Source organism: Pogoniulus pusillus, chromosome 15 (genome assembly GCF_015220805.1).
Source record: "Pogoniulus pusillus isolate bPogPus1 chromosome 15, bPogPus1.pri, whole genome shotgun sequence".
Lineage (NCBI taxonomy): Eukaryota > Metazoa > Chordata > Aves > Piciformes > Lybiidae > Pogoniulus > Pogoniulus pusillus.
This window is the reverse complement of record NC_087278.1, coordinates 20,251,580-20,265,469: the sequence shown is the minus strand read 5'-3', so window position 1 is coordinate 20,265,469 and position 13,890 is coordinate 20,251,580. Positions and strand designations below refer to the sequence as shown.

The 13,890-nt window shown below is 53.6% G+C and overlaps 1 protein-coding gene across 10 annotated transcripts in view; it reads left to right on the top strand.

Annotated features, from left to right (window-relative positions):
- The first annotated feature begins 3,414 nt into the window (after window positions 1-3,414).
- CALD1 (caldesmon 1) overlaps window positions 3,415-13,890 on the top strand; it is a 237,835-nt gene continuing 227,359 nt past the window's right edge. For 9 of the 10 annotated variants that reach the window (XR_010305041.1, XM_064155637.1, XM_064155636.1 and 6 more), the window contains exons 1-2: window positions 3,415-3,479; window positions 4,624-4,829. The gene's annotated coding sequence lies outside the window, so the exon portion shown is untranslated. Of the gene's footprint in view, window positions 3,494-4,623; window positions 4,830-13,890 lie in introns of all 10 variants that reach the window. The other variant, XM_064155626.1, reaches the window with a different exon arrangement.

Below are 13,890 nucleotides of genomic sequence, written 5' to 3'. Positions count from 1 at the left end.
GCTGCTGAGCAGCTGCTTTGCCTCAGTATTTGTCAGTGACATCAGTTGCTCCATGAGAGGTCAGCCCCTGGTACTGGAAAACAGGGGTGGGGAGCAGAAAGTAGCCCCCACAATCCAGAAGGAAATGATCAGTGACCTCTTGTACCACTTGGATGTGCTCAAGCCTATGGGACCAGATGGGGTCCACCCAAGGGGCTGGCAAGTGTGTTCACCAAGCTGCTCACCATTGTCTGTCACCTGTGCTAGCTAACCAGGGGGGGCCCAGCAGACAGGAGGCTGGAAAATGTGACCCCCATCTACAAGAAGGGCTGGAAGGATGAATCAGAGAACTACAGTCCTGCCAGTCTGACCTGGGTGCCAGGGAAGGTGATGGGGCAGGGCATCCTGAGTGCCATCATGCAGCACTTGCAAGACAACCAGGAGATGAGGCCCAGACAGCAGAGGTTTACAAGAGGCAGTACCTGACTAATCTGATCTCCTTCTACAAAGTGACCTGCCTAGGGCATGAGGGAAGGGCTATGGACGTTGTCTGGGCTTTAGTGAAGCCTTTGCCACTGCCTCCCACAGCATCCTCATTCAGAAACTCAGAGCACCCTGCATTGGGTTAAAAGCTGCCTGGTGCCCAGGCCCACAGAGAGGTGGGGAGTGGAGTTAAATCTGGCTGGCACCCAGTTACTGGTGGTGTTCCCTGGGGTTCAGTACTGGGCCTGGCCTCTTTATTTAATGTCTTTATCAGTGCTCTGGACGAGGAGATTGAGGCACCCTCAGTGAATCTGCAGATGACATCAAGCTGGGTGGCTGTGTCCACCTGCCAGAGGGTATGGAGGCTTTTTGGGGGGGGGAATCCACCCTAACCCAGGACAGGCTTTGCAGTGAGAGCTGGACAGGTGAGACCCTTGGGCCAAGGCCAATAGATGAAGTTTAACAAGCTCAAGTGCTAGGTCCTCCAACTGGTTAAGCTGCAGACTTGGGGGTGTGTGGTTGGAAAGCTGCAACTTAGAGAGGGACCTGAGGATATTGGTTGACAGTTGACTAAATATGAGTCAGCTCAGGTGGCCAAGAAAGCCAATGGCATCCTGGCTTGTGTTAGGGACAGGAGGAGAGCATTACCCTCTACTCGGCATAGGTGAGGCCACATCTCAGGTGTTCAGTTCTGAGCCACTCACTCCAGGAAGGACACTGAGGGGCTGGAATGCATGCAGAGGAGGGCAAGGAGGCTGGAGAACGGCCTGGAGCACCTGAGCTACAAGGAGGGGCTGAGGGAGCTCGTGGAGTTCAGCCTGGAGAAGAGGAGGCTGAGACCTCATCGCTCTCTACAAGGGGGCAGCCTCTGCTGCTTGGTGGCAAGGGACAGGAGCAGCCATTTGCAGATAGCCCCAGGCTGAGGGGTGCTGTGGAGAGGGACAGGATGGCGTCGAGGAAACACCTGGGCAGGCTGCAGAGCTGGGCTCAGGTGTGGCTGCTGAGGCTTAACGAGGGCAGGGTCCTGCAGCTGGGTGGGAAGAAGCCTGTGCCTGCCGGGGCTGCGGGGGGCGGAGGAGGTGATAAAAGCAGCTCCGAGCAAAGGGCCTTGGGAGTGCTCAGTGTGAGCAGGCAGAGCGAGCCAGGAGGAGTCTGCAGAGGACTTGCCAAGCGTCTGGAGGAGTTGCCAGGTCTGCATGGGTCTGTAGGTGTCTGCGTGAGTCTGTAGCTGTCTCCGGTGCCCTGCAGATGCCTGCAGGTTTCTGCTGAAAGCTGAAGGGCTCCGCAGGGCTCTGCAGATGTCCTTAAAGGTCTGCAGGGATCGTCAGGGGTCTGCGGAGGTCTGGAAGGCACTGCAGGGTGCTGCGTGGGTCTGCAGGGGTCTGTAGAGGTCTGAAGGGGTCTGTAGAGGTCTGAAGGCACCGGTGAGGGTCTGTGGGGAGCTGTGGGTGCCTGTGAAGGTCTGTGGGGAGCTGTGGGTGCCTGTGACGGTCTGTGGGGAGCTGTGGGTGCCTGTCGAGGTCTGTGGGGAGCTGTGGGTGCCTGTGACGGTCTGTGGGGAGCTGTGGGTGCCTGTCGAGGTCTGTGGGGAGCTGTGGGTGCCTGTGACGGTCTGTGGGGAGCTGTGGGTGCCTGTCGAGGTCTGTGGGGAGCTGTGGGTGCCTGTGTCGGTCTGTGGGGAGCTGTGGGTGCCTGTCGAGGTCTGTGGGGAGCTGTGGGTGCCTGTGACGGTCTGTGGGGAGCTGTGGGTGCCTGTCGAGGTCTGTGGGGAGCTGTGGGTGCCTGTGAAGGTCTGTGGGGAGCTGTGGGGGCCTGTGACGGTCTGTGGGGAGCTGTGGGTGCCTGTGACGGTCTGTGGGGAGCTGTGGGGGCCTGTGACGGTCTGTGGGGAGCTGTGGGGGCCTGTGAAGGTCTGTGGGGAGCTGTGGGTGCCTGTGACGGTCTGTGGGGAGCTGTGGGCGCCTGTCGAGGTCTGTGGGGAGCTGTGGGTGCCTGTGACGGTCTGTGGGGAGCTGTGGGTGCCTGTGACGGTCTGTGGGGAGCTGTGGGTGCCTGTGAAGGTCTGTGGGGAGCTGTGGATGCCTGTGACGGTCTGTGGGGAGCTGTGGGCGCCTGTCGAGGTCTGTGGGGAGCTGTGGGGGCCTGTGAAGGTCTGTGGGGAGCTGTGGGGGCCTGTGAAGGTCTGTGGGGAGCTGTGGGGGCCGGTGGGGGTCTGTGGGGAGCTGTAGGTGCCTGTGAGGGTCTGTGGGTGCCGGTGAGGGTCTGTGGGGAGCTGTGGGTGCCTGTGATGGTCTGTGGGTGCCGGTGAGGGTCTGGAGGGATCTGTAGAGGTCTCTAAAAGGTCTGTTGGGGTCTGCATGTGTCTGGAGGTGTCTTCAGCAGTGTGTAGAAGTCTGCACAGGTCTGTCTGTCTCTGCAGGGGTGGTTGTGTGGCAGCAGGACTCTGTAGGTACATTTTAGGGGGCTGTAGGGGTGTGTTAAAGGACACGGAGGGGCTGGAGTGTAGTGTATCCAACACTGGAGTGTGTGCAGAGCAGGGCAGGGAGGCTGGAGAAGGGCCTGGAGCACCTGAGCTACAAGGAGGGGCTGAGGGAGCTGGGGCTGCTCAGGCTGGAGAAAAAGAGGCTGAGGGCAGAGCTCATTGCTACAGCTCCCTGAAGGGAGGTTGGAGTGAGGAGGGGGCAGCCTCTGCTGCTTGGTGGCAAGGGACAGGAGCAGCCATTTGCAGATGGCCCCAAGCTGAGGGGTGCTGTGGAGAGGACAGAGGGACAGGATGGCGTCGAGGAAACACCTGGGCAGGCTGCAGAGCTGGGCTCAGGTGTGGCTGCTGAGGCTTAACGAGGGCAGGGTCCTGCAGCTGGGTGGGAAGAAGCCTGTGCCTGCCGGGGCTGCGGGGGGCGGAGGAGGTGATAAAAGCAGCTCCGAGCAAAGGGCCTTGGGAGTGCTCAGTGTGAGCAGGCAGAGCGAGCCAGGAGGAGTCTGCAGAGGACTTGCCAAGCGTCTGGAGGAGTTGCCAGGTCTGCATGGGTCTGTAGGTGTCTGCGTGAGTCTGTAGCTGTCTCCGGTGCCCTGCAGATGCCTGCAGGTTTCTGCTGAAAGCTGAAGGGCTCCGCAGGGCTCTGCAGATGTCCTTAAAGGTCTGCAGGGATCGCCAGGGGTCTGCGGAGGTCTGGAAGGCACTGCAGGGTGCTGCGTGGGTCTGCAGGGGTCTGTAGAGGTCTGTAGAGTTCTGTACGTGTTTGTAGGGGTCTCTAAATGGTCTTCTGGGGTCTGCATGTGTCTGGAGGTGTCTTCAACAGTGTGTAGAAGTCTGTACAGGTCTGTCTGTTTCTGCAGGGGTGTTATGTGTGGCAGCAGGGCTCTGTAGGTACATTTTAGGGGGCTGTAGGAGTCTGTTAAAAGACCCTGAGGGGCTGGAGTGTGTGCAGAGCAGGGCAAGGAGGCTGGAGAAGGGCCTGGACACCTGAGCTACAAGGAGGGGCTGAGGGAGCTGGGGCTGCTCAGGCTGGAGAAAAAGAGGCTGAGGGCAGAGCTCATTGCTACAGCTCCCTGAAGGGAGGTTGGAGTGAGGAGGGGGCAGCCTCTGCTGCTTGGTGGCAAGGGGCAGGAGCAGCCATTTGCAGATGGCCCCAAGCTGAGGGGTGCTGTGGAGAGGACAGAGGGACAGGATGGCGTCGAGGAAACACCTGGGCAGGCTGCAGAGCTGGGCTCAGGTGTGGCTGCTGAGGCTTAACGAGGGCAGGGTCCTGCAGCTGGGTGGGAAGAAGCCTGTGCCTGCCGGGGCTGCGGGGGGTAGAGGAGGTGATAAAAGCAGCTCCGAGCAAAGGGCCTTGGGGGTCCTGGGAAGAAGCTGAGCGTGAGCAGGCAGGCGTCTGGAGCGGGCCGGGGCCGGGTGCCGGGGCGAGCCCGGAGGGGGCCGGGGCCGGGTGCCGGGGCGAGCCCGGAGGGGGCCGGGGCCGGGTGCCGGGGCGAGCCCGGAGGGGGCTGGGGCCGGGTGCCGGGGCGAGCCCGGAGGGGGCCGGGGCCGGGTGCCGGGGCGAGCCCGGAGCGGGCCGGGTGCCGGAGCGAGCCCGGAGGGGCCGGGTTGTTGTGTAGGGGAGTTGTCAGTGTCTGTGCTCCTGGCAGAGCTCTCCTCACTCCAAGTGTCTCTTCTCTCTGCAGCTGCCTGCATCGGTGTGCAGGAAGGCATCGAGGCAGCGCTGGCCTCTGCCTGCTCCCTCTGCCAGCTGCAGTTGCCGCAGTGCCCTAGTGCCTGGTGCTGCTCCTCCCTTCACCTGGGCAAGTCCCTCTGCCGCTGCTTCTGCAAGAACTTTGTCTTCTCCATCGTCCGCTTCTGCTTTGGCTTCTTCTGTGGCTTCTCAGCACAGGTAAGTTGGTGCTTGCTGCTGCTCAGAGCTGGGGAGGGTCTCCTGCTAGCCCAGCAGGCATCTCCTGGAGCAGCGCAGGGTGCAGGGGGTGCTGGCAGTGCCTCTGCCCATGCTGTAGCTGGGGAGGGGACATTGTAGAGGGGTCCAGAGGGGTCTGTGGTGCTCTGTCGTGGTCTGCAGAGGACTGCAGGGGTTGGCAGGGGTCTCTTCAAACTAGATGTTAGGAAAGGGTTGTGTGCAGTGAGGGTGGTGAGACACTGGCACAGGTTGCCCAGGGAGGTTGTGGAGCACAGAATCACCCAATGTGATCTTTGATTGGGTGATTCTGTGCTCCACAACCTCCCTGGAGGTGTTCAAGGCCAGGTTGGATGAGCCCTTGAGTGACCTGTTCTAGTGGGAGGTGTCCCTGCCTATGGCAGGGGGTTGGAACTGGCTGAGCTTTGAGGTCTCTTCCAACCTGAACCATCCTAGGGCTCTGTATCAATCTGTTAAAGGTCTGGAGGGGCTTATAGGGGTATGCAGAGGTCTGTTGAGATCTGGAGCAGTCTGCAGGAGTCTCTAGGGGTCTGTAAGGCTCATTTGAGCTCTGCCCAGTTCTACTGGGGTCTGTGGGGACCTGCCAAGTTCTGGAAGGACTAACCAGGGTCTGCACGTGTCTCTAGGAGTCTGCAGGGGTCAGTAGATGTCTTTAGAGGTCTGTAGCAGTCTGGAGAGGTTATTAGGGGTCTGCAAGTGCTCTTCAGGTGTCTGTTAAGGTCTGAAGGGGTCTGTAGGTGCCTTTTAAAGGTCTGTAGGCATTTGTTGAGGTCTGTAGACGTTTGCAGTTGTCTGTGGGGCTCCACAGGCACCTTTTGAAGGTCTGCAGGGGTCTGTTCAAGTCTGCAGGGGTCTGGAGGGATCTGCATAGACCTTTGGAGGTGCTTAGGGGTCTGTAGAGGTTGGCAGTGGTCTGTAAGTGTCTACAGTGGTCTGTAAAGTTCTGCAGGGGTCTGGAGGCATCTGTAGATGTCTGTACAGATGTGTAGGGGTCTGTAGATGTCTATGGGGCCCCGTGGATGCCTGCTGAGGTCTGCAAAGTTCTTCAGAGGTCTGTAGGTACCTTTTAAACGTCTGTAGGAGTCTCTTAAAGGTCTGTAGATATCTATAGGGTACTGCAAGGGTCTCTAGGGGTCTGTAGATGTCTGCAGGGCTCTGGAGGGGTCTGTAGGTGCCTTTTTAAAGGCCTGAAGGGGTCAGTATAGGTCTGTGAATATTCATAGGAGTCTGTGGGAATGTGTAGATGTCTGCAGGTGTCTGTAGAGGTCTCTTATAGCTCTTTAGGGGTCTGTCAGTATCTTCAAGTATCTGTAGAGGTCTTTAGGGGTCTGCAGGGGTCTTTAGAAGCCTGTAGAGGTCTCTGTGGGCTTGTAGGGGTCTTCAGGGATCTGTAGATGTCTGCAAGGGCCTTTGTGACAGAGGTTTATGGAGCCTTCAGGGCTCTGTATAGTTCTGCAAGGGTCTCTAGGGGTTCTCTAAAGCTCTGTAGGAAGCTAGGGGGGTCTGCAGGCATCTTTTTAAGACTTGGAGCAGTCTGGAGGGGCCTGCAGTGGTCTGAAGGGGTCTGTAGATATGTGGAGGAGTCTGTAGGCATCTGTGACAGTCTGTATATGTTTGTCAGGGTCTGCAGGCATCTATTTAGGATCTGTAGGAGTCTGTAGACCTCTGTAGGTGTCTCTAGGGATGTGTAGGGGCCTGCAGGTATCTTTTAAATGTCTGTAGGGATCTGTAGATGTGTGCAGGGGTCTGTAGTTGTCTTTAGATGGCTGCAGGCATATTTTAAAGGTCTGTAGGGGTCTGGAAGGCTCTGTCAGGGTCTGCAGGGGCCTGGGGAGGTTTGCAGGAATCTTCTAGAGTTCTGCAGGGTTTTGTCAATGCCTGTAGAGGTCTGAACAATTTGGCAGAGGTCTGTAGCCCTCTTTTAAAGGTCTGCAGGGGTCTCCAGGCATCTGTTGAGGTCTATAGATGTTTGCAGTGCTCTGTAGGGGTCTGCAGGCACCTTTTAAAGGTCTGGAGGAGTCTGTCACAGGATCACAGGATGTTAAGGTTTGGAAGGGACCCAAAGAGATCATTGAGTCCAACCTCCTCCCCCCCTTAGATATTTTCAGGGGTCTGTAGGCACCTTTAAAAGGTCTGGAGGGGTTTGTAGAGGTCTGTATATCTCTGTCAGGGTCTGGAGGAGTCTGTAGGCATCTGTCAGTGTCTGTAGATGTTTGTAGGGGTCCGTAGGGACCTTTTAAAGGTCTGTAGAGGTTTGTAGGCATCTGCAGGCAACTATTAAATGTCTGAAGAGGTCTATAGAGCTCTGTCAGGCTCTGTAAAGATCTGTAGGGGACTGCAGGCACCTATTCAGTGTCTGCAGACCTCTATTAAAGGTCTAGAGGAGTATGAAGAGGTCAGCAGGGGTCTCTTGGGGTCTGTAGAGATCTGTAGGAGCCCAAAGGAGGCTTTTAAATGTCTGGAGGGGTTTGTAGGGATCTGGAGAGTTCTATAGATGTCTACAGGGGTCTGTTGAGATCTTTGGGGGTCTGCAGGTGTATATTAAAGGTCTGTAGGAGTCTGCAGGCATCTTTAAAATGTCTGGAGGGGTCTGTAGGGTTTTGTATGGGACTGAAGACGTCTTTTAAAGGTCTGAAGGGGTCTCTTGTGATCTGTTAAGGTTCACAAGCGGTCCGTAGGGTTCTTTGAGGGTTTGCAGGCACCATTTATGTGTCTGTAGAGGTCTGTAAACCTCTGCAGGTGTGTCTAGTGCTCTGTAGGGATCTGTTTGGGTCTCTAGAGCTCTGTAGGAGTTTGTCAAGGTCTGTAGGGATGTGAAGAGGTTGGCAGGAGTTTGTAGGGGCCTGCAGAGGCCTTCAGGTATCTTCTAAAGGTCTGGAGGGTTCTATAGACATGTGCAGGCAACTTGGAAAGGTCTGTGGAGATCTGTAGGGGTGTGAAGAGGTCTGTAGGGTTCTGTCAAAGTCTGCAGGGACCTCTTAAAGGTCTCCAGGGGTCTGTGTGTGTCTGCTGGGGCCTGTAGGGCTCTGTCTATGTCTGCAGGGGCCCCATTAAGGTCTGGAAGCATCTATAAAGATCTGCATGGCTCTGTAGGTACCTTTTTAGGTGTCTGGAAGGGATCTGTAGAGGTCTGTGGAGGTCTGTGGTACTTTTGGGGGGTCTGTGGTACCTTTTGGGGGGTCTGTGGAGGTCTGTGTTGTTAGTGCCAAGAGTAACATTTTCTAATCTTGATTGAATTTGTAGTTGCTTTTGCAACTAGAGACTCCCATTGTTTTTCCTTCCAGCACTTCTTTCTTCATGATCCTTGTGAGTCTTGGTTTCCACAGATTCTGTCCTTTCCTAAGCCTTTCCTGAGTTGCTTGCAAAGTGCTCTTTGAAGCTTCACTCTTCCTTTAACAACTGTATGTGCAGTGAGGGAGTGGTTGAGGAAGATCTTTTCTGCTTCCTTTTGCCTTAATATTCTCTCTGTAACCTCCTATCACCTTCTCATTTCTGTGTAGTGGCAACTTGTGAGGATCTTGGAACTGATGACAGCACTGCCTGGCTCATACCAGGTTGTTCTGTCCCTTGTCCCTTTGGTTCCTTGCTAAGCAGAATAACCTGAGCTTTGCAGATGGTTGAAATGCAGCAGAGGAATCCATGCATGTTATGGAGAGGTAATTAATTAATGTGAGATGATATTTTTCCCCAAATTAATATTGTCTATTAATTTTGATCTTCAGGACTCTCACCACCCCTGACCATTAATTTTAATACTTATGGGTTCTTCTGGAAACTTTATACAGATAAGAACTAGATCTGGAAATAACCAGAAAAAAAAAATATATAGATAGATATAAAATCATTAATTTGAACTGGAAGAGAAAGTTCCTGAGGTCAAATACTGCTTGCCCCCTAGATGGACTCAAGGAGCTCCTTTCTGCTTAGCTGAATTACAAGAGGCTATAAATATTTACTCACACAATTATTACCTCCTGACTTGCAGGGCTAGCTACAGCTTCAAACAATACCCAAATGCTCTCAGGGAATTGCCATGGTCTGGTTGATTGGGCAGGGCTGGGTGCTAGGTTGGACTGGATGAGCTTGGAGGTCTCTTCCAGCCTGGTTGATTCTATGATTCTTGGCAGCTGCTGAGGCTTTTGATTCTTCCCAGGCTTCGCAGAGTGCTGAGAAAGGAGGCAGGACTGGACGTGGCACTTGGTGCCATGGTCTAGCCTTGAGCTCTGTGGTAAAGGGTTGGACTTGATGATCTATGAGGTCTCTTCCAACCTTGGTGATGCTGTCTCCTCTGGATGAGCTTTGCCTCTCCAGGCCTCCCTGCCTTGGCAGGAGACTCTCAGGTGTAGGCAGGATGCAATGTGCAGTCTCAGCAGGATGTCACACTGGCTATGCAGGCTGTTCATGTGGGGGTATTTAGAGCCTGTTGCTGGTAAACTCGAGGCAGGCAGTTTCCAGGCTAGTCAGGATGCACTGAGGCAGTGAGCAATGGCAGCAGGCAGCAGCAGGCACAGCTACAATGGCAGAGCACACTGCCTTACCTGCTCAACTCTTTATATCAATACAGCCTGAGACTTATGGGCCTTTGGACACAAGAGCCAATCAGAATGGCAGTTAGCCAAGCCTGGCCATATTGGGTGAAGCCATAGGCTTGCTTTACCCAAAATTGGGGAAAACATGGGCCTTGCACAAGGCAAGCACAAGCTAAGTGTGTGTACCTTGCTTACCACAAGAGCAAAACAGGTCTGGACAAGCCAGAGTCTTTAGGCTTAGTGGCTCCAGGTTCTGTGTCCTCCTTCCTGTGGTTGCTTCTCCCCAAAACAGAAGAGGGAGAGCAGAAAAACATGCCTGGGCAAGCCAGGACATGGCTAAGCCCATTTTTGGCCTATCAGGCCTACCACAACAATGCAAAACAGAGGTATTACCCTAAAATCTAAATCTACACTTGCTTCTACAAAGGGCACTGAGGAGACAGAGGATTAGGGGACATCTGTAAATTAGGAATCTCCATCTCTTTGTGGAGTGTAAGGAGCTGGAGAGGTTTGAAAACATAGTGTAATGAAAAATGACTTCTAAATGTTCTGTGCCCTGTTGCAGTCCCAGCTTGCCCCAAATGGCATCTTGGTGGAGATCAGAAACACAGTGGCCAGCAGGGACAGGAGGGGATCATCCCCCTGTACTCAGCATTGGAGAGGCCACACCTCGAATGTTGTGTTTAATTCTGGGCCTCTCTCTGCAGGAAGGACTCTGAGGAGCTGGAGTGTGTGCAGAGAAGGGCAAGGAGGCTGGACCTGGGCTATGAGGAGGGGCTGAGGAAGCTGGGGGTGCTCAGGCTGGAGGAGAGGGGGCTGAGAGCAGAGCTCATTGCTCTCTACAGCTCCCTGAAGGGAGGTTGGAGAAGGAGGGGGCAGCCTCTGCTGCTTGGTGGCAAGGGATAGGAGCAGAGGAAATGCTTTCAAGCACCAGGCTGGATGCTAGGAAATATTTCTTCCCAGAGAGGGTTCTCAGATATTGGAAAGGTCTGCCCAGGGTAGTGGTGGAGTCACCAGCCCTGGAAGTGTTTAAGCAGTGTGTTAGAGATGGTGCTTAGGAGCATGGTTTAAAGTTGACCCTGCAGTGCTGGGTGGAAGGTTGGAGTGGATGAGCTTGGAGGTCTCTTACACCTGGAGAAATCCTTGTCTTATTTCTTCCTTACATTGAGGGAGAGTTGAAATATTCCCAAAAGATCAGAAAACCTGGAAACAGTTTGGTTGGACTTTTTAATGGGACTATTTTCTGATCCTCTTTCCATTGCTACCTGCTCCAGAAGCTTTATCCATGTAATAATAGTGTGTGCCAGTGTAAGACCATGCCCTTACCTCATGCCAGTTCCCAAGTCACTTTTCAGACCATATATAGGGGTCATTCTGTTACCTTGAGGGCAGGAGGCAGGATGACTCTTTGCAGTGCCAGCTGCACTCCTTTGCAGGCCTGCAGAAGGGAAGAGGCATTTCTCCTACTGAGCCACAGTGGAAATTGTTCTGCAAGCAGCTCGGTGGTTAGCTCAGCCATCGTTTACAGGGACACTCAGAAAGTCCCTCTTGGAAAAGAGCTCTGTTGGAGGGTTTAATGACTAGAAATGTTGTAGGGAGTCTGTGTAATGTGTTGACCACAGGGCAACAGCCTCCCCCTTCCCTGAGAAGTTGTCAGTGGATTGATGTAAAGCAGCAATAAGCATATGAGAAGGTAGTAGAAAGATCAAAGGACAGTAAGTATTACAGCTGTGTTCCATGGTCACAGGGTGAGCATGTCTGATCCTCTGCTTAATGGAGCTGATGGGCACATAAAATGCTGCTTCATGGTTCACTGGGACTAGGATGCTGGAGGTAACTGATATTAGTCTTTCCTTCTAAGCATCTGTCCATCATCATCATTAACCTTCCCAATGATTTACCATCCAGGTTCCTGTTTGATCTCTGTCCAAAATATGTAATTCCAAATGCTGAATTAATCAGCCTTTCCCAAAGCAGCTTTGTAGGCAACATTAATAATGCTGAATAAAAAAACCCCAACAGTTTAGTAGTTTTCTCCCTGAAAAAGAGGCTGATGAGATGGGAGGGACTGCACAAGCCTGTCCAGAGCCAGTCTAGGCTGCTTTAATTTGTGCCTGAATGGACACTGAGGATGAAACTTCACCAAAGTCCTTGGAGACATCAGCAGCCTGAATATGGTGGGAAGGATCAGAGCATATTAGGGGTTGGAAGGGACCCAAGGAGATCATCAAGTCCAATTCCTCTGCCAGAGCAGCACCATCCATACAATCTAGCACAGATCACAGGGGAATGCATCCAGACAGGCTTTGAAAGGCTCCAGAGAAGGAGACTCCACAACCTCCCTGGGCAGCCTGTGCCAGTGCTCTGGAACCCTTACAGTCAAAAAGTTCCCCCATGTGTCAGGCTGAAACCTCCTGTGCTGCAGCTTCCATCCATTGCTCCTTGTCCTATCCCAGGGAGCAGTGAGCAGAGCCTGTGTCTGCCCAGTCCTCAGATATTATTAAATCCCCTCTCAGTCTTCTCTTTCCAGACTAAGCAGCCCCAGGTCCCTCAGCCTCTCTTCATCAAGCAGTGCTCCAGTCCCCTCATCATCCTTGTAGCCCATCCTCCCCAGCAGATCCCTGTCCCTCTTAAACTGGGGAGCCCAAAACTGAAGGCAGTATTCAAGATGAGGTCTCACCAGGGCAGAGTAGAGTGGCAGGAAAACCTCCCTTGATCTGCTGGACACACTCTTCTCTAATGCACCCCAAGATCCCATTGGCCTTCTTGGCCACAAGGGCACACTGCTGTGCCATGGATGTTGCCCCTCAGCACTCCCAGGTCCCTCCCTACAGGGCTGCTTTCCAGCAGTCACCTCCCAACCTGTACTGCTGCAGTTTATCATTCCTCCCCAGGTGTAGGGCTCTGCACTCTGCTGTCCCATGGTTAACTTGTGATGCCTGGCTCCTAGGCTTGCAGGAGCAAAACCAGGGAAGCAGCTAAGATCAAAGAAGAAAGGAAAATAGGTCTCTAAAGCGTTCATTCAGCTCAGCTTTTACTTGTTCTTTCCTCGTAGACAAGGAGCACTGCTCACACCTTCTCTCTTAGCTGTGATGCTTTTCCTTGTCATGTCTTTTTTTCTCTCCCAGCAAACCTGGGTAGTATAAATGCAAAATCCCTTCAGGAGAGAGGGGGACTACTTTCATGCCTACTTTATGCAAAGGTGGTTTATCAGATGAACTGCCCCTTCAGACAAGGACCTTCCTGAGGAACCAGGTAATAAACCACCTGATGTGGAGTGCCACAAATGGAGAGAGGTGGTTGCCAGATCAGAGTATAAATAACTTCTACTTCAGTGAAATATTTACATCATCTCTGCTAATCCTGAGCTGTTCCAGTGCTTGGCTTGAACTAATTATAGTTTCCCAGTTTGTAGTAGCACAAAACACTGCCCAGATCCTGAGTGACTGGTGACCAGACAGACCACTTGAATCTGGAGGTGGTGGAATCCTACAACAGGAGCAAGAACCCCTCTGCATCTAGCAGGAGCATCAAAATCATCTGGCCACCAAAGATGAGAGGCTGTGGATCTCAGGGGCACAGTCCATGTCCTCATGAACACAGGTTTGGGTGCAGCCTCAGATGTTCTGAGTACTGTGCAGCATCTCTGACTGGTCTGGGTGCTGGGACCTAGAGGTCTGGGTTGAAATGGGAAGTTCTAGGTCTTTTTGTTACCTTGCTGAATCCACTGCTGAAGGTATGATCTCCCAAAAAGAGACATGTGCCTCAGAGTTCCAAGAAGCTGCCAGCCCTGCTCCAGCATCAAACCTGCCAAGGTGCAGTGGAGAGGTTTCCTAGAAAGGACTGAAAGAGCCTTGGAGAGATGATGTGGGACAAGACAGTGCTAAGCAGTGAGGTGAGGCTGTGACAGGGAGAAGTGGCAAGTGAAATGCTTTGTTGTCTGCTTTGGGCAGGACTGTAGTTCTGTGTTTGGGAGATAAAGCAAGCCCCAAAGAGAAGGCACTGCTCCCGGGCTCTGCGGGTGGTGTCAGCCCTCCCCTGGCTGCAGAGAGTGCTGTGCAGTGGAGTATGTTTTTGTGTGTGTTTGGACTGCATCAGAATGCTTTTCCTTTTAAACCTTGACGTGTGCCTTGCCCCAGGAGATTAATGTTGTCAGCACTTCGTTGGTCAGCTCAAACCAGACAGCTGGCCAGGAGTGAGCTTGTGAGCAGAGCTCGCTGGTGTGTGTGGGCAGCGTGGCTCTGGCCTTGCCATGGTGATGGAGAGTGGTTCTGGCACAGCTCTTTGCTGTAACCCTGGGCTTGGGAAGAGGTGAATGATTGGAGTTGTGTGCAGGTGCAGCTGCCAGGCTGTGTAACCAGTGTTTCAGAGAAGGGGATTTTTAGGAGGGAGAAGCACTCACTGAGTGCAGGCTTTTGTGCACTGCATTTGCCTGCCAGAACCCAGTTCCATGGAAATTACACTGACCAGCAGCAAGCTGCTCTTAGGTGTTGCCT